Genomic DNA, 26,398 nt, shown 5'->3' with positions numbered 1-26,398 from the left:
AGCCCCATAAATGTCAGTTGAGTTGAAGGCCTCTTTTCCCTACTGTTCTCTTCCTGTAAATTAAAAAAAAATCCTACTAGCTTCAGTGAATTTTGGGTCAATACACCCTAACTACAGAAATAAGAAATGAGAGAGGTTAAAATGTCTTTAGGTACTGTTGGGACTCCTGCATTTTCAGACCTGACCAGCTCTTGAAGGAAGGCAAGGCAGCTTCACTGTGGTTAGAATTTACATTCTGCACATGGCACTGCATACCTTTTAAATGCTGCTTTATGAAAGGGAGCATTTTTAAATCATTTTATATTTTCAGTTTCTCTGTATTCTCTGTGTACAAGAATTAATATAGGCCATTTCTTGATCCTAAGAATTTACCACTATGCATACCTCTGTTTTTTTACACCTTTCAAGAGTACCTTTAGCAATCTATTTTCAGCTCTGTTTACTTTAGCATGCTATATAAATTAAATTGGAAAAGTGATACTGCAAACATTACTTGGTCGTACTGTGGGTGCAGAGTACTTTATTTAATTAGAGGTTTGAGTTCCTTAAGAAAAGATTTCCTTCTGTAAAGGCAAACCTTCTTTGTATAAATATACATATATATGGATGTACATGTGCATATGTGCAAACCATTACCTTAAATGTTGGTTTTTTTATTATTATTATTTATTTATTTTTACTAGTTTATGTCCTTATTTATTTATTGTCTGTTGTTTCTGCTTTTGTTTTTGATTTGTTCCACTCTTCCTCCCTGGAGGAAGAAAAAAAAAATGAAAAAAAAAAAAAAAAAAAGACATGTCACTGTTAGAAAACAGCTCTGAAATCTATTTTCTTCTCTTTTTAATCCTACTTTAATCCTTTGGAGCTATAAACCAAGGAAAATGTCTATTTCCTGCTGTATATATTTACAGCTTCTATTATGAATAACTTTAGTGCTTTAGGGTTTGCAATCACCATAATTTCTTGTATGGAGGAAAAAAGAAAATCAAACTTTTAAGCCCCACAGGGAACAATTCGGCTCCACTGGGTTCTTTAATGTGGGATCCATATAAATACAATCAGAACTGTTCTTTCTCCACTCCAGCTATGTGGTTTCCTTTCTGCCACTGTCTGGTATATTTTAACCTTCAGTTCTTGGATACAGATGAATTTAATAACTAAATGCACTGAACTGTTTATTAAAATCTCTGTCATGATGCTCCCAAGACATGTACAGGGTGGACAAAGCTTAGAATCTTCTTCAAAAGATGATCATTCTGCAACTCACATACATATAAGAATTTCCCTCACACAAGCTGCGGATTTTCAATAAGGAAAATTGTTGATGGAATATAAACAAAAATTGACAATGAGGTCATAAATCTGTTTCATCATATGAGATTCACTGATACAGCTGCTCATGCCTCTTCCTTTCTGTTTGTTACTTTATGTGCATTAAGTAAAATGCACGCAAGAACAGGGAACAGAGATGAAAAGAATCATTAAGCCATCAAGGTTTTGTGTGAATGCAGCATTGTTCTGTATATTTTCACATTCTTCCTAGGACAACAGAAAGAGAAAGGAAAACATTTCCTAATTCATGATTTCATAGCAAAAATAAATAAATAAATAAAAATATGCTGTAGGACTTTACCTCTCCAGTTTATCTATGTAAAAAGTATCCATGTTCATGAAGTATATTGAAAGTTAATCCATTAGCCTAAAACTATGTAAGTATTCTCTTCCTAATTCTTAATATGCTCACAGGTATCATTGCATCTATGCAGGATTCAGCATCAGTCCTAAAAAGGAAACAAGACCAGAATTAACTTCCTGAGTTCTGAAATTTAGTCTGTTGATATCACAAGTAGTTAGAAATTCCATGACTCTAGGAGCTTTGGTTTCAGAATAAATTAAATTTCTTAATCCCTCTATTCCCAAGAATTATTCTTGGGATTCCCTTTAGAATAGGGAATTTTCCTGGTTGTTTAACCCTTGATGTTCTGATGTTCTCATACTAGTAAGTTGTTAATATATACATATATATACATTTAAATGTTGATTTCTGAAGCTGGTAAAACTAGAAAATATAACTGACTGTAGTAAAACAATTTAATTCCTGTGTGAATTCTTTGATAGCTCTGCAGAGTGGTTTTGGTCAGTGGCTGAAACTGTATAGATTTTTCCATGTTTAAAAGGTAATCTCTCTTCATTATGCAGGCATCAATTTTCATGGTTATTGGATGAACTTACTATCACATAATTTTTTACATTTTTTCTTAGATTTGAGTGTAATATATATAAAGGGATACAAACAAACCCACAGGGATGAATCAAAATAATATATGCCCATATTCTCAGGAGTTAAGTCTAAGAATGTATCTAACTGAACAAATGAGAACAAAGTAGCTTAACATTTAAAAAATACAATGAAAAATGCATATTATTTTCCCAACCACCTCTCAAAACTCTGTGAGCTAGAAAATTAAAATGCCCTGAATTATTATGCAATAGAACTGATGTGTTCATAACACATCAGTTTATTTTGTCTTCAGTTTTTTAGCACATTCTATTCTGCTTTTGGGTTTCAGCTGGTAACAGGAAAAAAAAAAAAAAAGAAAAAAAAAAAAAGAAAAAACCTGATGAGAAGATGTAAAAGGAGTATTAGCAATTTGGCTGAAAGCATTGTGTCCATGAAAGTCCATAAGAAAGCTTGTTCTTTTGGCCATCCTAAAGTCAAGAACAAAGTTACAGTGGTATTTTGAGACTGTTTCTCAGCTGGCATCAACTGGCATAACTGCACAATGAAGCTGTTCTGGATAGAGCTTTGTTGATTTCCATCTGTAAAGGATTTGGTTATAATCTTCTGATATTGACTACCATTATAGCCTTCTTGAACAGATTTAAAATAAAAGATCTACTCTTTTCCTTTGGGTAATGCAGAATGGTTCCCCAGTATTTACATAGAGTATTAAATGACTAACACCAGAGAGAGAGAGAATAGTTCTGGCCTCACTGATTTTCTTACAATATCCAATATATGTGTTAATAGTGAAAATGAGTAGGAATAACTGATTAAAATGTGATGCATTCCTCTTTGCATAACTTTGTTGCAGAAATAAATAAATAAATAAAATATAATTTTATCTGTCCACTACTTCATGGCTCAGAAAATCTGGTGCTTTATATTCTTGTTTTAACTGTTACTTTTGTATCACCCTGTGGATATATTTATTTATTTATTATAAATCCTCTCTTTGCTTTTAGTCTTTATTTCTTTTTCTTTTTATTTACCAGTAGGGAGACTTAGATAGGCTCAGTTTTCTTAATCCTCTTTATAAATTTAAAAAACCCAATTAAGTCTGCACAAAGTCTTGTTTGTTTTATTGTCCTACTCTATTTTTTCTTTTTTCTTTTCTTTTTTTCTTTTCTTTTTTCTCTTTCTTTTTTTCTTCTTCCTCTTGTCTTTGCTTTTCCTCTTTTTTTTTTTTTTTCTGATGGAAAAAAAATATAAGTTTTCCTGAGAAATAATACTTTACACTTCTATAGAATCTTTTATGTGAGGTTCTCAACTAGCTGTAAAACAGGCATTCACTAATTAAACCTTGAAAGAGCTTTTAGATAAAGCTTTACTCCTAGACTGCAGACAGGTAAATTGAGAATCAGAAGTTACATATTTTGCTAAAAGAAATCCAGACTGTCAGAGTTTAAAAAGGGCTCTGTAGTCCTGATTTTTAAATGGCTGTTTTCAGGTCCATGGGGTTGTTTAATGGGGTTACAATATGGGCTGTTTAAAAACACCTTATTCAATATTTTGTCTTGATTTTCTAAAAAATAGAAACAAAAAAACTTATGTTTTTGCTAGCTGGAATATTTCTAAATGACTGACTACTTTCTAAATGAAAAGATGAGCATGAAAGTTCTCAGTGGGTGTAAAATCCTATAATTCAATTTGAGCTGATTGATATCTGACTCAAGTGACTGTCCTTCAGAGATTTCACATACATGATGGACAACAGTAGTACTATGACTGTATAGTCACCACTGAAAATGTAGTCTTTTACAGACATGCTGTGTACAGAATGCTGAAAAAAAAAAAAAAAAAAAAAAAAAAAGTACTGGCTTTCTAAGAACAATGTTGAAAAACAAAGTGAACTACATGTTCTAGTAAGTGAACATAAAATTTAAGTAACATCAAAGAAATAAATTACATGTGAAGAGAATTAAGTTTTGCTTGCCTGTCTTAACTGAAAGAAAAGGAAAAGACAAAGGGGAAAAAAAGCTCGTTCCCATGGACTAATCAGTTACCACTTTATATTCCTAATGATATAAAATGGAGAGAAACAACTACAGATTTTATATTAAATTACATTTGAAATGCATCACTAATGTGTCATTTCAGCATCATATTTTTTTTTTGGCTTAAGGAAGCATATCATCATACATTAGGTCACCTGATGGAACACACATTCAAGATATACTTTCAAGGCAACTGATGTCAACAGCTGGACATATGCAAGGCCTTTTACATGGTCTCACACTACATCCTTATCTCCGAGTTGGATAAATATGGATTTGAAGGCTGGAAGATTCAGTTAATAAAGAATTGGTTGCAGGTATACAGAGGGTTGTGAACAACAGGTCTATGTTCATTTGGGTGCTGGTCATGACTGTTATCTCCCAGGGGTCAGTCTTCGGAATGGTGCTCTTCAACATCATTATCAACAACCTAGACAGTGGGATTGAGTGTACCTTCAGCAAGTTTGCTGATGACATCAAGTTGAATAGTACAGTTGATAAGATAAGAAGGAGGGGATGCCATCCACAGGAACACGGAGAAACTTGAAAAGTGAGCCCATGACAACGTAGTGAAGTTCAACAAGACCAAGTGTAAAGTGTTACAATTGGGTTAGAGCAATCCCAGATGCGTGCACAGACTGGGAGAAGAGCTCATTGAGAGCTTTGCTGCAGAGAAAGACTCGGAGGAACTGGTGGGGGGGAAAAAAAAAAAAAGAAAAAAAAAAAGAAAAAAAAGCTGGACATGAGTCAGCAGATTGTTCTTGCAGCCTGTAGGTCCAACAGTATCCTGGGCTGTATCAAAACAGGTGTTGCTAGCAGGGCAAGAGAGATGATTGTCTCCCTCTACTGTGCCCTTAGAAAACTGTCTCTGGAGCACTGCATCAAGTCCTGGGGTTTCCAGAACAAGAAAAATGTGGAGATGTTGGAGTGGGTCCAGAAGAGGGCCATGGAGATAATAAAAAATCTGGAGCACCTCTCCTATGAAGAAAGATTGAGGGAGTTAGTCTTGTTCCGCTTGAGAAGAGAAAGCTCCTATGAGATCTCACAATTCATTTCAATGCAGAGGCTCTTCAGTAAACCTGTTCATGCTAAAGAAGGAATCAATTAGCAATCTAGAAGATGAATTACATCACAGAATGATAGAATTCATGATATTTAAGAAGATGGAATTAAAAAAGAAAGAAAGAAAAACAACAACAGCAACAACAACAACAACAAAAACATAAAATGAAATCATGCCACAAATATTCATGAAGTTTACTAGTACTAAAGGAAAATCCAGGAGGGATTCTGATATTTTTGTAAAAAAAGAAGGATTGATCAACACAATTCTAAAAAGTGGTCTTTTTTCATTTTGTTTTTCATGATTCTTCAGATATTTTTTTTATATGGAGTTTCTGCTCTCAAGAGAATTAAAAGAAAGAAAAAAGGAAGGAAGGAAGGAAGGAAGGAAGGAAGGAAGGAAGGAAGGAAGGAAGGAAGGAAGGAAGGAAGGAAGGAAGGAAGGAAGGAAGGAAGGAAGGAAGGAAGGAAGGAAGGAAGGAAGGAAGGAAGGAAGGAAGGAAGGAAGGAAGGAAGGAAGGAAGGAAGGAAGGAAGGAAGGAAGGAAGGAAGGAAGGAAGGAAGGAATTTTTTTTTTTTTTTTCTCCCATGAACAGTTGGAATGATAGTATAGGTTAACAGCTTAACACATTACTTTAATGCTTCATTTTTCCAGGACAATGAGTCACTGTTTCTATAGGAACTAATGATATGTAATAGAATTTCCTACAGAAATGTAGATATCTCAATAAATAGTAAATAAAGATTCATGTTTCCCGTTTCCCTCTTCTTGACATTACGTAAAGTGTTTCAAACTCTAACACATAAAGATAAAAAAAGGTTTTGTTACACATATTATTACACTTTTTTTTTTTTTTAGGAAAAATAGATAGGTAGACAGACAGACAGATAAATATATATATATATATAATAGAAATAAAAAATCTCATTGTTCGTGGACAACAGACTGCTTCAGTTTGCCAAAAATAATCTAGTACCTTTCTATTAAAAATAAATAAATAAATGTCACCACAACAACAGACTTCTATAATACTTCAGCAACTCAATTTAAACAGTATACATATAGATTAGAAAATCCACAACCAAGCAAAATAATATATATACAACTCCCTCACTGTGCTTTTCCAGATGGTTATTAAAATTTGACAAATCTCTAAGCAATACAGTGAAGTAGAAACACTTGCAAGGATCTATCCAGACAATAACAACTTCTAAATTCATGAGCTAGGTAGATCCAGCAGCATGATGTTTTATTAAATGTGTGTTAACTATTCTAGTTATCCCACTAGCTGAATGCTCTTTTGTCATTGTCACATTGGTTTTAAGACTCCAAATTTCTTCTCTACATAGGATCATTCCTATTACATGGATGAAATTCCAGTGGTGTTGATTTGCTTCTTACATTGTACCTCATTGCCAAGGTAGATGAACCCTAAAGAAATGATGATGAAAAGTATCATTGCTCCTATCTACTCCAGAGAAAATCAAGGTCCTGGCAGATGTTAGCCCTTCTCTCCCTCTTAAAAAATCAATAACAGTCTTAGAAATGGAGGCTGCACAACACCTGAGTCTCAGTCTAAAGTCTAAAAGAAAATAAAACAATAGCAAACTCAGTTTTCTTCCTGTCCCTTTCCTATGACACAAACAAATTACTCTCATTTAGTGTCATTGTGTTGTTGACCTTAGAACTGAAGCTAGTTCCTACACAAAACCCTTTGAATCTCCTTGTGTATACCTTCCACGTGAATTCTACTTCATGCCTTGAAGTTGACTTTACTGATCTTGTCTTTTTAGATTTATTTGGATTTGAATTGTAATTTACTTCTCACACTTGCCTTGTATTGCCAATGAATTCGATCTGCTCTTCAGATATGGATATATTTATTCAATGAGGGGTTGTAGATACACAGTTAGAATGTGTTTTAAATCTCTAGATGTCCTACCAAAGCCTCCAGATGCTTGATACAAATGGGGTGGGTACCCCTGCATTTCATATATATATATATTTCACATAATAACCAGACTAAATCCCTGTTAACTCTATGTTAGATTACAGTTCTCTGTGTTTATTTCCCCATCCATTTTACCCTCTCTCTTTCATATTTTCTCTTTCTTTTTTTATTTTTCTTCATTTTTCCCCCTGTTGTCTGCTGTTTTCTTTTACTTCTAGAGATAACTATGGTAAATAAATACAGATTTAATCTTCAAATCCCCCATCAAGAGGAAATGCACAGACCAAGTGTACAAGGGAAAAGGTAGACAAGAAAGGGAGGGGAGAATATAAAGAAAAGAAAAATCACTTTGCTGATCAAATCTTTCATTTCCAAACAGAAATAATTACAGTGATGGTCAGTGGGGAGATTTTGGCAATTTACAGTGGTATAGAAGAAAGTTCCTACCAACAAGATTTGATATTCAGGGCAAGCCAGAGAACTACAGGTCCTGAAGCGTTACCTATAATCTTTATTTCATTTTCAGATGTTATGCTGTAATAAAATGTAAAAAAGGAATGCACAAAAAGTTACAGAGGTGGCAAAAAACATAGTTTGAAGTTGCATGGCATTTCTTGACAGGACATGTTCCTAAGGATATGCAGAGAATAACGAATGCTATTTGAAATAAGTACAATAGAGATCTGAAACTAGATTGAAAACCCTAGTCAATTTTTTTGAGTGTCATTTGATTAGCTTTCTTATATAGAACTGAAGTTTAAACAATGCTGGGGATTCAGAGCGGAGAGGTGCTTGGGAACACAGAGAGAAATGGGTTACTCCTACCAATTTCATTTCTGTAGCTTTACAACATTATCATTGCACATTGTTTCAGTGTTTTTGCAATAATCCATAAATGAAACAATGTCAGAGAGAATTTGATTGATAGCTGGGAAAACATAAAAACTGTGCAAGTTATTTCTTTGCTCTCTCTCTGTCTGCCACTGTCTTCTGGGCAAGTGATGTTACCACTAACTATATAAAATAGCTAGAGCCCATTGCCTAGCAGTGTATGAGCGAAAACACTGATGAGCTTGTGGATATTACTTTGGACAAATAAAAGGAGGCAAATATGCATGCAGTGCATTTTACCCGTAGATTGTTTTGAGTGGTTTGTATTGTTGATGCATTTTTCATCAGATACTGCTTACTTCTTAGTTTTGAATTCAGCAAAAGTAGAAACAGGTGTCTTGCAACAGAATTAACCTTGAACTTGTTTTTCAACTCTGGGGAACTTTAGATTGAGAGCATTTTGATCTAAAGATATAATTTAAGAGACCTTTGAGACTTCAGATTTCATTTTTGCATGTATATACATAGATGTACAATTCTCCCCAAAAGCTTGAGATGCACAGTCACTTCATACTGATATTGAAATATGCTAATTTCTGTTTCACATGTACTCTTTCCCTTCCTAGCCTCTCTTGCCATTATTTTAATGCCCAAATCTTCTCAATCTTACTTGAAATTTTGTTACTTAAAAAAGGAAAATTTGTCAGAAAACATTTTATATATATGTGTGTGTGTGTGTTTGTGTGTGTGTGTGTGTGTGTGTGTGTATCCTGAAATACTTCTTTAAAGTACTGGAAAGGAAATGTTCCCGGAGACTGCTATATGTGAAAGATCTCACATCCAGTGACTCAGTGGAGACACTAACAGAGATGGACATAAGTGAATTAGGGAATACCACATTTCAAATCCTGCACAGGTAGTCTTTCAAGCAGTAACATTATTTATGTCTTGAGGAGTAAAATGCAATTTTAAGAGATGTTTTATTTTAGTAACACTGTTATCTCTTTCTTTTTCACTGACTCTCAGTACCCTGTCAATCTCTCTTTGTCTCCAACTTACTGCGATCATAGGGCCTCTGTTTGAGTAGTACTGAGAGCATACAGGGACATGGTCTAGTGTGCATGGTGCTGTTTCGTTAACTACTGGTCTAGACAGTATTAGACATCTTTTCCTACCTTAATGATTATCTGATTTTTTTTTTCTCTATAATTTTATAGATGAATACTCAATGAAATTCCCAAAATATGTATGCTGATATTAACATTTTGTACTTAGATCACATGTATGGAAAAGAGTACATTATATTTAAGATATAATTCTTTGTATTTTGCTTGATCAAATTCTGTTCTATTATTTCTGTATACCACAGCCTTCTCTAATGGATGTTAATAAAAATTCCAATTCATGGTGTACTTTGTGGAATGTATTATGTTTGAGTACTGAATGCTGACAGACTTGGTGAACTTCCACAGCAAATCTCACCCACGGGGAAAAGTCACTTCTAAGGTTGTGGCAAACTGCCTCAAAACACTCTTTGCTTTCCTTTTCTTTAGGATTTATTGTATTTTACTGTGTATTGTATATTTTATTCACAGAAGTCTTTCCAGGGATAAGGACTTTGGTACATAACAACAGCTCCCTTGAGTGGGAGATTTCAGGGCGACCTGCCAGCTCTTCTTGCTGCAGATGTCAGGCCATCTGGCTGCCATCTCTGGGGCAGGACACATCAAGGGACTTGGCTGGCGCATCTCCCCAGCAGGAGTTATTTGGTAGGGGCAAGGAAGGAAGAGGAGGGCATAAGGAAAAGATATAGCTAGCTGTCACAATGGGAATTTTCTGAGTGTGACTATCTTTATATATATTCACGTATATATATGTACGCATGTAAGTACATAAGCAGGTACTGAAAACTAGTAGCTTCCAGCAAAGACTATTTGGGATTAAAACTGAGCTTGGTAACTTAGCTATGAAAGACATCCTGTTCACGGTTTCTAAGATTCCTAGCTTTTTTATCCCATTCTTGTTTGCTTTTATCACTTATTATGACAAAGAAAATAATGTTTGCAGGCATGACGTATGAATTAAAGTATATTTTATGAAAGTGTTGAATCACTGATCATCTCTGGGTAGACAGACATCTGTTCTCAAGGGTGATAATAATCTTTCTGTAATATAGAACACTGGATAATTATTAACTTAGATAATCTTCTATTTAGAGCACTGTACCTTGTAATAGGAGGATGGTGATACCTCAGGAATCTAAGATCTCTTCTTTTTCTATAACAATGAGGATTTGATACACTGGAAATTCTTTAAAATAACTGAAAACCAGAGAACTGGTAAAAAGAAAATTCTATAAACAGAGATATCCACCAAAAACTGAATGATTGAAGCTTAGAGATTCAGGAAATAAAGAAAATTTCTGAAAATAGGACAGCTTTTAAATGCTAAACCAACTTAGAAAGACTAGAATGTGTTGTAAAAATAAATAAATAAATAAAAATTAAAACAAGGTTAGGATGGACAGAAAAGTGATGGTAGTGGGTGATTTTACCAAAGAAGACCATGGTAAAATCTGAGAAGTAACAACAAATTAGGAGAGCTCTAAAAAGTGGTGTGTGAATCTTACACTGGAGTGGACAGCTATAGGAGAAAATAGATGTGTACAGCACAACTGTCAAGAATGAAAAAAAAAAAAAAAGATCAAGCCAGACACGCCATATTAAAATTCAAGACTTATTTTTGAATAAGTCTGAGCAATGGTACTGAGTTCTGGTATTGCTTCCTCCATAGTTAGAATTGTCTTTCTTTAGGACTGCCTCTTTGATAATTCTCCTGTCTGGAAGGAACATAGGAATCTTTGGCAATAGGCTGGCTAGCCTAGTGAAATGTGCTTTACACTAAAGAACTTGGGGACAGGGTCCACAAGAACTACGTTCAAACAGTTGCTACTGGTAGACGAAGAAGTCAAGCCAACCAAAATGGTGACAAATACTCCTTAGCTGCCTCCTATAACATGAGTCAGAAGGCCAAACACCTCAAGGATGTTTATAGCTATGGGGATCCTCTTACATTCTTCTAGGGATAGCAGCATCCTCTCCTCCTTTTTTTTTTTTTTTTTTTTTTTTTTTTTTTTTTTTTTTTTCCCCTGAAATGCCTGTATACCAATGTATGAAGCATGGAGAAGAAACAAGAAGAATTAGAGATCTGTGTGTTCTCAAAGAGCCACAATCTCACTATGACCACAGTGACATGATGGGACAGCTCTCATGACTGGAATGCTGTCATGGATGGCTATGTACATTTTAGGACAGACAGGCCAGTGAGTTAAAGCTCTGGAGATGTTGCTTATGTGAGGGAGCAACTTGAATGTATAGAGCTCCATCTATGGATAAGTGATGAATGAGTGGCTAATATGGGTGACATAATTATAGGTGTTTACTACAAGTCACCTGATCAAGAGGAGGAGGTTGATGTGGCCTTCTACAAACAGCTGAAAGTGACTTCATGATCACAGATGCTGGTTCTTATGGAGGACTTTAACCACCCTGATATTTGCTGGAAAATCAGCACTGCCAGGCACACACAGTCCAGGAGTTCCTGCAGTATGTGGAAGACAACAATCTGATGTAGGTGATGGAGGAGCCAAGGAGAATGTGTTGTTGGAACTTGTTCTTACAAAAAAAGGAAGAGCAAGTTAGGAATATGAAGGTTACAAGCAGCTTTGGGTGCAGCCATTCTAAGGTGGTGGAATTCAGGGTGTTACACAGAAGAAATAGGACATTAAATAGGATTGAAATCCCGGACTTCAGGAGATCCAACTTTGACTTCAAGGACTTACTTGAAGGTATACCATAAGATAGAGTATTGAAATGTAAGAGAAGAGCTGGCTCTTGAGAATCCCAGACCCAGGAGCTAAGAAAAAAGTCTGGAGAAAACAAGACTTCCTTTTGGTCGTGGAGGATCATATCAGAGATTACTTTGTTAAACTTGATGCACACAAAGCCAGAGGTTCCAATGGGATGCATCCACAAGTGCAGAGGGAGCTGGCAGAAATAACTGCCAAGACACTCTCTATAATCTTTTAAAGGTCACAGAGAACAGGAGATATGCCTGAAGACTGGAGGAAAGCCAAGGTCACTCCTGTTTTTCAAAAGGCCAAGAAGGTGGAACCAGGAAACTACAGGCCAGTCAGTTTCACCTTCCTTCTCTGAAAAGGAATGGAACAGCTTATTCTGGATGACATCTCCAAGCAAATGGAAGAGAAGAAGGTTGTCAGAAGTTGACAATATACATTCACCAACAGGAAAGCCAGCAAAGCTTTTGACAGTCTTTTCCACAACATCCTCATAGATAAGCTTAGGAAGTTTGGGATAGACAGTGAACACTGAGGTGAACTAAGAGCTAGCTTACTGGCAAAGATTAAAGGGTTGTGATCAGTGACACAGAGTCTAGTTGAAGGCCTGTAGATAGTGGTATTCCCCAGGGGTCTGCACTGGATCCAGTCTTGTTCAACATCTTCACCAAGACCTGGATGAATGGAGGTGATACTCCGCCTCTATCCTACCCTGGTGAGGCCGCATTTTGAATCCTCTGTTCAGTTCCGAGCTCCACAGATCAAAAAAGACAGGGATCTCCTAGAAGGAGTCTAGTGGAGGGTGACAAAGATTACAGAGGACCTAGAGCACCTCCCACATGAAGAGAAGCTGAGAGACCTGGGATTATTTAGCCTGCAAAAAAGAAAAATGAGATGGGATCTTATCAGTGCTTTTAAGTATCTAAAGGGTGGGAATCAAGTGGATGGTACCAAGTTTTTTTCAGCCACATGCAGTAATAGACCAAGAAGCAATGGGTACAAACGGGAACACAAGACATGCCATCTGAACATGAGGTAAACCTTCTTTATTTTGAAGGTGACAAAGCACTGGGTTATGCTTCCCATAGAAGTTGTGAAATATCACTCTATAAAGATATTAAAAATTAACCTAGATGCTTTCCTGTGTAACCTATCTTAGAGAAATTTCAGCAGGAGATGTTGTACTAGATGATCTCCAGATATCCCTTTCAAACCCTAAAGTTCTGTGATGCTGCTTGTTCTGTGATTTGGATAGATTCATGGCCTTTTCTGTCACTATCCCACTTTTTATCATCTGTGGAGAAAGAGATATCACATCTCTTTGAGTACTGTCATTACAATTAGACAGAGAAGATTAAGATCAGAATTTGCTGTAAGATTTTCCTATGAATACTTCTTTTGTGGAATAGTTGGAGAAAATAGGAATAAAAACTCTAAAAGGATTCTATTCTGCCAATACCTGGTTCTCAGGGTCAGCTATGTAATCAGGCAATATATCTTTTATGTAAACTTAATACTAGATACCCAAAAGACCTGATGAGTTTTCAGGTACAACATGTTACTCAAAAGATGAGGAAGCAATGTGCAAAGATTCTGCATGAATAGTGAGCTCAAACTTTGAATACAAAGGGTGGATTCCAGAAAGTGAAATAATCTTCCTCTCCTCTCCTCTCCTCTCCTCTCCTCTCCTCTCCTCTCCTCTCCTCTCCTCTCCTCTCCTCTCCTCTCCTCTCCTCTCCTCTCCTCTCCTCTCCTCTCCTCTCCTCTCCTCTCCTCTCCTCTCCTCTCCTCTCCTCTCCTCTCCTCTCCTCTCCTCTCCTCCCTTTCCCCCCCCTCCCCTCCTCTCCCATTTTATTATTAAGATCTCTTTTTAATTTCTACCCTTCTTTAAAATACAGCAAACTACAAATGATAACTAGAATTATTCAGGTGTGCTTTAAGACCATGAGGCTCTATCAGTAAATGCAATCTGTCCTCCACGGACCTAATATCCGTGGAGATAAAACAAAATGTTGTTTACTGAATCAACACTAACCACAGCATGGCCTGCATGGGGGAACCAGACACACATTATTGCAGAGGCTAAAGAGCGTAAAACCACTGATCCTGCAGTTACAGGGTCATAAAATTCTGCTTTCTATGTGAAATGCATTTAATAGTGGACATTTTTAATACCTGCTCTCTGGGAAACACAAAATACAAGGGACCTTGAATAATTACTCAGTATAAAAAATTGGGAGTAAACTTCTGTCAACAAAGCAGATGGTCCTCCCCCTCCCTCCAACAACCCCTGAATCTTCCAGCCTTGAACACACAAAGTGTGTTCTGACAATTTGACAGTTGATAAGGAAAAGGCATTTACCATTAACTCTAAATAGAAACAAGGAGCATAAAATGAGAACAACGCCCATCAATGAACATAAGTGTGAGTTCCAGTCAGCTGATCTTGGTTGTGCTTTGTGAAACGGGACTGTTTTGTCTGTCCCTGTGTGTGTTATTTTTAATAGTAATAAATAGTGCTTAACTGAATAATATTTCAAATAGATTGCAAGCTGCAGCTTTATTTGAAGTTGTGGTTGCTCTTAGTGCTGGGCAAAGGGATAAACTCCGCAATCATCACATCTATTTGTTGAGTTTGTATTATACTTTCTGGATTTCCGTGGCATAAAAGAAGGTTATCATTTGCTTTTATTGTAGAGAAGCACTTGTGTTTGGAGATTATACATTGAAGGGCAGGATTCTTATCTCAACATTTACAGACATCAGAACTGCATTTAGTTTAACCAAGGACAGATTGGATTTATCGTGGTGTATGTAAAGAGGAGTGAAACTCACAATGCCCCTAGTGGCTTGGAATTTTGAATGTTTGTAACATTATTTCTTTGGATTTGTATTTTATATTTCAATTTATTGTATTTTTTTTAATAAAATGAACCTTCTCATAGTTACTAAACAAAGCTATACTGATGTAAAGGCAAACATTAAGTGGATATCAGATTTTCATATTTATCTTAGCCACTGTAAAGAAAAGATATAGTCATAATGATCTCCATATTTTGCAGATTTTGATGGAAAAAGCCTTTTCTTATCAAATAGTATCCTCTTTGAGTAATTTGTTCTGACTCAACAGTCTGTTGGTACTAGAAATAGTGTTGCCAGCAGGAACAAGGAAGTGATCATCCCTCTTTACTCAACATCGGTGAGGCTGCATCGTAAGAACTATGCTTAGTTTTCACCCCTTCTCTACTAGAATGACATCAAGGCCCTGGAGCATCTCCAGAGAAGGACAATGAAGCTGGTGAGGATCTGGAGCACAAGTTTTATGAGGAGTGGTTGAGGGAATGGGGTTTTTCAGAGTGGAGAACAGAAGGCTCAGGAGAGACCTTGTAGCTCTCTACAATTCCCTGAAAGGAGGTTGTGGTGAGATGGGGGTGTTACGATTATCTTTAGATCTATCTGTGTCTGTGACAGGGGGACAGCAGCCCATGGGCCTGAAAACGGAAGGTGTAAGAAAAGGGGAAAGGGAACAAAGAGGGAAAGAAAAACAAACAAACAAACAAACAAAACACTACAGTGGCAACAATCCAAGGAGGAAAAATAATTTACTAATTACAACAGCAGAAATACAAATTAATTGGGATTGAAGCTAACAGATCACATAAATGAGAGACAGCTTCTGAAAACTAAGGTTCTTACTCTGCTCCCTCTGATCAGGGAGCAAAAAAAGAGATAGTCTCATGATTTCCAGTCAGTTTTATTTTTCCCACTGACCAGAAAACAAAAACAGAACAGCAAAGTTTTCTGGGAGCTGTAGTATAGTTCTTCTCTTCTGAGACTCCCAGTGTACTACATGATGTGATGATGTGGAATACCATTAACAAAAATCATAAAACCACAACAGGCAGTCAACCTCTTCTGCCATATAACTAGCAATAGGACTTGAGGGAATGATCTCAGGTTGCATCAGGGGAAGATTCAGGTTCAATGTTAGGAAAAAATTATTCTCTGAAAGAGTAGTTAGGCGCTGAATGGGCTGCCCAGGGAGGTGGTTGAGTCACCATCCCTGGAGGTGTTCAAGAAACATTTAATTGTAGTACTGAGAGACATGGTTTAGTGGAGAAATACTGATGGTAGATGGGCAGTTGGACTGGATGATCTTGGAGCTCTTTTCCAACCTTGGTGATTCTATGATTCTACAATTCTGATCTCAATTCTGCCATTGGATGAAACTGCCTTTCCAACAGATATTGAATAATGAGCAGGAACTTATTTGAATAGAAAGAAAAAACAAATTCCTTCTTTCTTTCTCATCAGCTACTGCTATGCTTCTTTTTCTTCAGAAGCATGGAATTGTTCCATATACCTTGATCACAGCATTAGAATCCTGCTGAGTAGATGGCAATGGTTATGTTTATGAAGACTGGCTGAATCCTTCTTCATCTCAACCTCAACTCTCAGTGGAAGGTGCATGGTTTTTGAACAGGTGATTGTTGACTCCACAGAAGTATGTTATACAAAATAATTTCTACCTTTGTTTGTTCTCCTGATTTCAGTATTTTTGCAATACTGGATATTTGGCTCTGAATCAAGAGGTATATCTATGTCAAGAGGATATGTAACTTGTCCCATTACTTCATTTCATCTGTGTTAAGACAAAGATACGAAGTCCTGCAGTTTAGATGTCTGAATTTCTGTTTCACTCCAGAGTGAATGGAAACTTCTTCTTAGTCCCATTTTATATAAATGCATGAAACTGGAAAGGCCTTTTCAAATTGCTAAGAAATGTGAGTCATTTGGGATCTGATTCAGGTTTCATATTCAGTATCTATTGTTTGAGACTTTCTGCAGAACATGGAAATCAAGAATGGTACTATCAGTAAAATGGTATTCATATGCTAAGTCAGGAAAAAAACAAACACACACAAACAAAACAAAACAAACAAACAAACAAAAACAGAAGAAAACAACATGAATCCAAGATTCATTTTTGATTTCTGAAGAATTACTCACGTGTTACAGGATGTAATGGAGACACAGATTTCATCCTTTGTATACACCAGCACAATAATAGAGTAGAAATAAGACCAGGACCTAGACTCCACTACCCATAATGTTCTTATACCAATGCACAGTATCTGAGACTATACTCTGTTGAATGCAGTGTATGTGCAATGATTTTAAGATTAACCATTAATAATAATCTGCATACATACAAAAGCGCAGTATTACAAGGATAGCAGTTTGTAATTATGTTTTGCATAATGTAGCAATCCTGTCTGAATACCCATCAGATTGCAAATGGTTGTAATCTTATATGAAGAGTTTCTTCAGTTGTGAATTATGTTGTATTATATTGCAGACACTCTTGAAACAGAGAGATCAGCCTTTGCATAGAGGGGTCTCTATGATTTATTAACAGGTGCAAATGATGTGCAGTGTGCTTATTTTAATAGATGTCTAGTTACTACCTGTTGTGAGAGGGACTGTGATGCTGCTGTGGAAAGATGATGTGTACATTCCTGTTGGTGACAATATCACTTGACTTTACTATAATGCATCTGTCATGGTTTCAGCTGAGACAGAGCTGATTGTCCTCATGGTGTCTAATATTATACAATATTTTGGTTTTAGGAGGAAAACTGACAGCGCACTCATGTTTTAGTTGTTGCTGAGCAACACTGTTTGGGGACAACAATGTTCCCATTTTTCAGCTTCTTCTCCTGTCCTGCAGCAAGGGGACTGGAGGTGGGGAGGAAAAAGGTAGGGGGGAAGGAGGGAAGGGGTACAATAGAAGGGAACCAGAACAGCTGACCTAAACTGGCCAAAGGGATATTCCATACCATTTGACATCATATGAGAAATACTTAAACTGAGAGGAGTTGGCTAGGGGAGGCTGCCACTGCTCAGAGACTGACTGAGCATCAGTCAGTGGGTGGTGAGCAATTACTTTATGCATCACTTCTTTTATACTGATATATATATCTACTCTGCCCCGATGAAGCCACATTTAGAATACTGCATCCAGTTCTGAGATCTTCAGTTTGGAAAGGGCAGGGATCTCCTAGGAGTCAAGGAGAGGGCCACAAAGACAGTGAAGGACCTGGAGCATCTCCTGCATGAGGAAGGGCTGAGTAACCTGGGTCTGTTCAGCCTGAGGAGAAGACTGAGGGAGAATCTGATTAATGTTTTTAAATATCTAAAGGGAGGTGAGAGACAAATAAATGTTGGCCAGGCTCTTCTTGGTGGTGTTTAGTAGTAGGACAAGGAGTGATTATCTAAAACTTCAACATAGGATTTTCCATACAAACATATGGAAGAACTTCTTTATGGTATGGATCATGAAGCACCAGAACAGGTTGCCCAGAGAAACTGTGGATTCTGCTTCTATGGGGATACTCTAGACCAGGCTGGACACCTACCTGTGCAACCTATTGTAGGATACCTGCTTTAGCAATGGAGTTGGATTCAGTGAGGTCCCTTCCAACCCCTGCAATCATGTGGTTCTGTGATTACTGTTATTTTCTCTCTTTCTTTTCTGTCTTAGTAAATGGCAAAAATTATAAAGAGGGGAAAAAAAATAGAAAAGTCTTTACTTTGAAAGATAAAGACATTTTGTCCTGTCCTTCATATCTGGGATGTGATCATAACTACACTTACTATCCACATTAGTATATAAATGCAAGCAATTCAGAAGTACTTAACAGTGTAAATCCCAAATATCTAAAAATTATTATTTATTATTAATAAAAATAATAGTACAAAATACAGCTCATAGCAAATGGAAAGAGGCAAAGAAACAAGGATGGGAAATGATAACAACAGATACAAACAGATACATACAAAGGAAAATGGACAAGACATTGAAAGGAAAATTAATTTACCACACTAGAATAAATAGTTGATGATGGTAAGCACTGTTATCCTGATATGTACAAACTGGGTACCCAGATCTATCTCGGATACTCAGATCTATCTTGTGTTTCATCAAACAAAAAGCATTTGTTGTAAGTTTGATCTCACATTTCAAAGGTCTTGGAAGGACGATCTAGTATGACACCTGCATATGAATTTTTATTAGTAGGAAATGGTAGCTTGATTCTTAGCAACTTTGAATTGATGGAGAGCCGGTTTTGGCTGAGATGTAATTTAGGAACAACGTGCAGGTAGGAACTCCTGAGAATACTAAAATATATCATAAGATTACACCTCTTCCTTTCTCATACTTCTGTGACTCTAACTGAGAATGTAAAGAACTCAAGATTCTCAACTAGGTCATGGTTATGATACCAACTGATACCCCTGTCCTGAAGAGTCTCTATCTTGATCATCCAGCTCATTTTCCTGATGTTGTGCCTGTGCAGAATAAAGCTATGCCAGGGTCCAGAGTCTGTCACTGTATATAAGTCGATTTATTTAATCTTAATGAAAACTTTGAAATAAAACAAGATTTAACACAGGAAAGTATGGTGATTTGTAAAAATTGCAGTTGTACCTAAGATGGCAGTGGTCTCCACATGCACATTTATATGGTTACAGACTGATAACAAAATGACTAAAATTCAACAAGTATCTCTATAAATCTCCTTACTGAAATAGTAGTGCAGAAGCCTCCCAGGAACTGTAACACTACAGATACAAAAGCTTAATCTCTCCCCACACTAGCCTACAGCTAGACTACCACTGTAGATGGTGCTGTGGGAAGAAGCTATTGGCAATCATGTCTCTGTAGGGGGAATAAGAAAAAAAAAAAAAAAAAAAGACTATGCTTCACACTCTTGCCATCTTACCTCTCTAAAGGAGTTTTTATAGATAATAAAATGTTCAAAACTAACAATCTTTTTTCTACCTCCCACGCTCTTCCAAGAAGGAAATTCATGATGGATCTCAGTAATTCTTTCTGTATGAAAAATATTAATAAACAACAACTATAAAACAAACTCCAAATAATATAGACAAAAACAATGGTACATAAAGAAGAATTTTTCTAGGAGATTTTTTTCAGAGATTTTTTTAGGAGAGTGAAAGTGAGGAGATATAACAGATTCAAATTCAGGAGGCAAAACAATGTTTATACAGGATATGAAGAATTACAGTGGAGTAGAATACTTAATTAAGAAAAGTGTAGGAATCTCAGAAAATATCTGTGGATTCTTTATTTTTTATGTATTTATTTATTTTAAGTTATCATTATGTGTTATTAAATTCTAACTACATTCCATTTCAGACTGGATTCTGAGAGGGATTTTTCTAGAGAGAATGAGCTTCTGTCCTTAGAATGAGAAGAGTCTAACAAGCACTGGCTGAAATAATATTCAGTGAAGAAATTCCATGCCATGAGATCCACTTGCTGCCTAGAAGAATGGCCTACCAGTATACACCAGTATATTATGATTTCATCTGTTACAAATCCTAATATCTTTCTACAGAAATCACTCAAAATGCAAAAAACTGAGAATGTATACATTTGTGCAAGTAGCCAACATCTTGTGTTGTTTGAAAGTGTTCCTTGGTACTTTGAAATCAGTTTGTCAATTATTGACATAGTAAATTAGTGTCAATAGCAAGAGAGCAATGAAGGAATTCAGAAGTCCATCACCTTCACCAAAATACTGTCCAAAGAATCAAGAATCAGATTTGGAGTTTTTTCTTTACACACTATGCAGAAGTATATTTGAAAATCTCAGGGAGAAACTCAAATATAGGCAAGATAACTGTCATTTTAAAGCTTCTTTTGATGTGTTCTTGATGTCACTGTGGAAGAACATGATCTTGTGGAGGTTGAAAATCCTAAAAGTGAAAATTAATAACAAAGTCAATATTCCTTGACTATATCTTCTCACTGTAACATGAGATCAAATACAAAGGACATTTTTGAAATAATTTTTGTGCTTGGGGCCTCTGGTTCTTATCTACAAATCCATGAAAGGCCAGGCAGACATGGTCATGACAATGACTGAACAGTAATACACCATTAATAGTAGAAGACAGAAGAAAGGATTTGGTCTGAATCCATGGAAAAAAATGCATTCCAGGACAAATGGATTTAGGAAGTGTTTGATGATAGAAATAATACCAAAAGTATTCATATTAGCAATCAAATGTTGTTATTCTCAGACACAGCTACAGAGCCATAACTATATTTTCTGTTGTATGGTTATTGACTTATATTTAGGTAGGAGGGAAGAGAGTTATTTATTTATTTATTTATTTATTAATCTGTACTTGCTACAACTATAATTACAATGTTGAAAATTTGGCTTATTTCCTCCATTCCATTACTCCGTTTCACTCTCTGTCGGACCAAAAAAAAAAAAAAAAAAAAAAAAAAAATTATTGCACATTCATAGATTTATCCTTTAGAAGAAAATAAGTGAGAAAACAAGCAAACAAAACCACACCTGCTCATAAGAAACAGTAAAATCTCTTTCTTCACCACTGGAAGTGGATAAGTGGAAAAAACTTAGCATCAAGACTAGTATGAGATACTTAAAATAGTTTTTTGCTGCAATTATTTTTTAATAATATGTACAAATAAATGGCATGCCCAAAGTTAAGACAAATGGTGTCACTCTTTTGTCATCAATGAGGTTTATTATGACTTAGAAAACAATCAGAACCATAGTAATTTAGCAGAATAACTAACTCAGAATTCATGTAAGATCAATCACTAGATTACACCCTCAGAAACCTTAAAATACCCCCAGAATCTGTGACTATCAGTCACTGTAGAGTGACTGATGCTGAGATGAACAGATTTTTAGGTACACATTCTAAACTGTTTGATGCCTATGTTAATTGATATACTCTATCAAAGACCAGAGGACAAAGGCAGTAGAGTTCTTATGAACTCTTCTGTTCACTGCAGCGCAAACATATACCCTGACCTTCTACAGCTCAGGTTCTCTAGTCAGATCCCAGGACTGTTGTAAATGCTAAAATGAACAAGACCACTACTACAAATTTTGTTGCTGTCCTAGCCTTAAGGTAGTCATTTTTCATAGTGATGAGATATCAGGGAGCACATGGAGACAGTTGGGGTAAAAGCTTTACAGCAAGTTCTCTGAACTGAGCATCTTTACTGTACGTATCACTCATAAAGGCCTACTCCTGGAGCATCATAGACATCCTGACCAGAAAGAGTTGAACAAAGTATATGCATGCATAATGGGAATATATATATATAATAGAATCATGGAATCACAAGGTTTGAAAGGACCTACAAGATCATCTAGTTCAACTTACCTCCCATTACCCTGGCTACCACAAGCCACTAAACCATATATCACAGCACCTCATCCAGATGCCTCTTGAACACTGCCAGGGCTGGCGACTCCACAGCCTCCCTGGGCAGACCATTCCAATGCCTGACCACTCTCTGAGAGAAAATGTTTATCCTTATGTCTAATCTAAACCTCCTCTGGTACACCTTGTGGCCATTTCCTCAGGTCTTTGTTGCCTGGGAGAAGAGGCCAAGCCCCTCCTCATCACAGCCTCACTTCAGGAAGTTGTAGAGTGCAATGAAGTCTCCGCTGAGCCTCCTCTTCTTCAGACTAAACAATGTCAGCTCCCTCAGCTGCTCCTCATAAGACTTGTGCTCCAGACACATTTCTGGGGCTTCAATGTCTTTCTTGTAGTGAGGGGCCCAAAACTGAACACAGTACTTGAGGTGCAGCCTCACCAGTGCTGAGTACAGGGGGATGATTACCTCCCTGCTCCTGCTGGCCACACTATTTCTAATGCAGGCCAGGATGGCATTGGCCCTGTTGGCCACCTGGGCACACTGTTGGCTCATGTTCAGCCGAGCATCAACCAATACCTCCAGGTCTGTTTACATACATACATATATATATATGTATATATATATATATATATATATATATGTTTGTGTATGTATATGTATATGTATAATAAATATATATATGAATGTGTATATAAAGAGATAATATTATATGAAACCTCATTACTGAGGGAGCAATATCAAGTTTAATATGTACAGAAATAGGAGCAATGATGATCACATTACCTTAATTCCTTCACAAGTCTGATGAAAACCTTATTAAACCCAATTTTACAAATTTCCTCAATGTATTTAACTCTGGGGGAAAAAAATTAACCTACGGAGTCTGCATGACCTACTGACTGTTGATAATACTCACTCTAGGAGGATGAAGGAGTTTTTTCTTCCTTTTGCTTTTTCATTTCCTTTTGGAATAGACAGGTCGCCATCTATCTTCTTGTTTCTTTCTTTATTCATTCATATATATATTCATTGCATCTTTCAACCTTCTGTTTTCAAACACTATGTATCAAAATATGAAGGCAGCTGGTTTCTTAAACTGCACTTCTTAACTCTACTATTTCAGTGAAATAGTATTTAAATGAATAAACTATTTAAATGAAAAAAAAAATACATTATCTTCTTTTCTTGAAATACTTAGAAAGTTGATAGCATCTGGGATATTATTCCTGTTCTTTTCAATGTGGAAAATAAATTGTTGGTGATTTATGGTATTGCACAAGAATATTGCTTAGCTTTCTCACTTCTCTGAAGCAAGACCGTCTGAAGTTAAGTGACTCATATACAGATGATACAGAACTACTTCTTCAGAAGCCATGAGAACAAGGTTTGAGCATTGCAGTGTGGCTACAGCATGTGATAATACAATGCAAGGGATAGTTGCTATGTTTTAATGGGTCTTTTACTCCAAAAACCTCTACAAAATGAATCTTACTCTAGGATATAAAAGAAATATAAATAATGATGGAGATTCTCAAAAGCTTAACACAGCCTGAGATGAAAGACCTGAAGGAGTTGCCAGTTTTGCCTTGGACTCAAAACTTACATTAGGACAAGATTAAATAGTGTTTAAATACTAGTCTGAATTATTCTAAAGAGTAGAACATCTAACATAGATGGCTCAGAACTTATGGAAAAAAAAAATATGATGTGACTGATCATCTTTATTTTCAGATATTATTATTTATTTACACTGGAAATCTAACTTTGAGCTAGACATGTATGTTCTATTATTGTCTAGTGTGGTGAACGCTAATTTATTTGATGCATTCTAACCATTTCTTAAGGACATACTTAATGAATTACAAAATGAATCTTGTTTCCCTCACTGGATGTGGTGACAAGATAAAAAAATAAGTGTGACAGCATCATTGACATCTACATTTAGTCAAATGAACTCTAGCCTTAATGGGCAAGTGGAAGCTAATATACTCTCTGAATTATTTTGATCAAATAAAAATAAGCTAGTGCCTAGATTTTCAAACCTTTAACTAAGTGACAGCTGGCTCCCTCAGGAAGGATGTTAAAATTTGACTGAAGATAGAGAATGAATACCATCACTTTTCAGTAGGAAGCCTCTCTAGGTCATTTGTAAGGCAAGTTAAAATCATTTTTTGAACACAGATTGCAGAAAAGATTTAAATATTCAAAGTTATTTTGTTGTTGTTCTTGAAAATATACATTTTTTATGGTGAGTAACCATTGCTAAATGACAAAGGAAAATTCATACTGAAATATGTAAAACATGTTTTGTATTGATTGCTTTTCAAGACCACTGAGTAGATTGCACAATTAGATTGACATTAACAGATTTATTCCATTTCCATGATTCTGTCCAAGCTTTTCAAGCTTATTATATGAAACACACACACACACAAACAAACAAAAAAACAAAAACCCCTACAAACTAATTGAAATTACACTAGACATAACATTAATGAAATGAAACATTAAGCATGAATTTAAGCAAATATTAATAAAATAAAATAAAATAATAATAATAAAAAACATTATGAAATAACATTCTTTCTAATCTTTCTACCCTTCTAATTCATCAATCTAATTTAAACATTACCCATGGAAGCAGATTGTCTTTCAGTGTGCTCACACCAACACCTGATACTATTTGGAAGACATACGTGCATATTAATTAAAGTGTGTGTTACAGATAAAAAAAGCTCACCCATTCCAAAAGTCATAAGTTTTTATAAGTCTTGGTTACCATGAATGTTATAAAATAGATAATAGAAATAAAAATAGATAATAGAAATAAAATGAATATTTCTACAATACTTGGATTTTTCAGACCATATGTTCTACATAAAATTGGAAACATGAGAAAACGTTGCTTTCATCTATTGTTCAGCAATATCTATGTAGTATCTTTATGATTTTATTTATTTTTAAAGCTCCTCCATAGCTTCTAAACAATCTTTTTTTTTTTTTTTTTAATGGAAAAAAAGTACAATAAAAAATTGGTTGCTATGAATTGTTACTGAATTTCACGTGTATCCATTAATGGTTCTTATTAAATACTAGAACACATGGAAAAAAAAAAATCAAACTAAGCCAACAACATTAAAATAACATGAATTGTCTAAAATAACCCTACCACAAGAGAAACTAACAACATAACCTCATTGTCTTCTGAAGTATTCAAACTTGAGGACTTCCAATGGTATCACTTTTTGCCTCTCTTGCAAATAATTTGAAGTCTAACATTTCATGCCAAACATGAAACCTCAAGATACGTGAAGGTACATACAAAAAAGCAAAGTATTTAATGCAAATTGAGTTTTCTGTGAAAGTTAATGAATCTGAGACAGCTATACAGAATGCAGCAAGATCCTCCCCCAGGTGAAACTAGAACAGAAATAAAAATGCCAAGAAGTTATAAGACAGCAATAACACATGAGAGACTTTACATACCACTCGGGAAAAAAAAAAAAAAAAAAAAAAAAAAAGTTACTCTGAATGAGTGTGCTTGTACTCCATTTTCCATCCTTCTTCCTCCCCTCCCCTCCCCTCCCCTCCCCTCCCCTTCCCTTCCCTTCCCTTCCCTTCCCTTCCCTTCCCTTCCCTTCCCTTCCCTTCCCTTCCCTTCCCTTCCCTTCCCTTCCCTTCCCTTCCCTTCCCTTCCCTTCCCTTCCCTTCCCTTCCCTTCCCTTCCCTTCCCTTCCCTTCCCTTCCCTTCCTTTTTTTGTTCCATGTTCCTTGATTTCTCAACAGAAACTTCAACAGAAACCTTTCTGTAAATTGATTGATTAAATGAAGCATTCAGTCCTAGCTCCCAACATGACTTTCTCTTTAAAAAAGGAAAAAAAAAGAAAAAGAAAAAACAACAAAAAAACAAAAAACAAATAAAAAAAAACAATCAAAACAAAACACACACACACACACAAAAAACAACTTCATCTCTACAAGATCCCTTCCAAAGTCCTTGTTATTACAATGTAGTGGGCTTTGAAAGTCATTTACAAAATAACTAACAAAAATGTACTCAGTGTTACACTGGGCCCACTAAACACGGGAGATAATTACACTGGGATAGTGATATTCCACTGCCAGCCCTATTTTCAAGATACATTTACTTACTCTGTACACAACCCTGAACAACCAAAC

This window comes from Gallus gallus, chromosome Z (assembly GCF_016699485.2).
Source record: "Gallus gallus isolate bGalGal1 chromosome Z, bGalGal1.mat.broiler.GRCg7b, whole genome shotgun sequence".
NCBI classification, from domain to species: domain Eukaryota; kingdom Metazoa; phylum Chordata; class Aves; order Galliformes; family Phasianidae; genus Gallus; species Gallus gallus.
The sequence above is the reverse complement of the archived record's forward strand: the minus strand, read 5'-3'. Positions refer to the sequence as shown.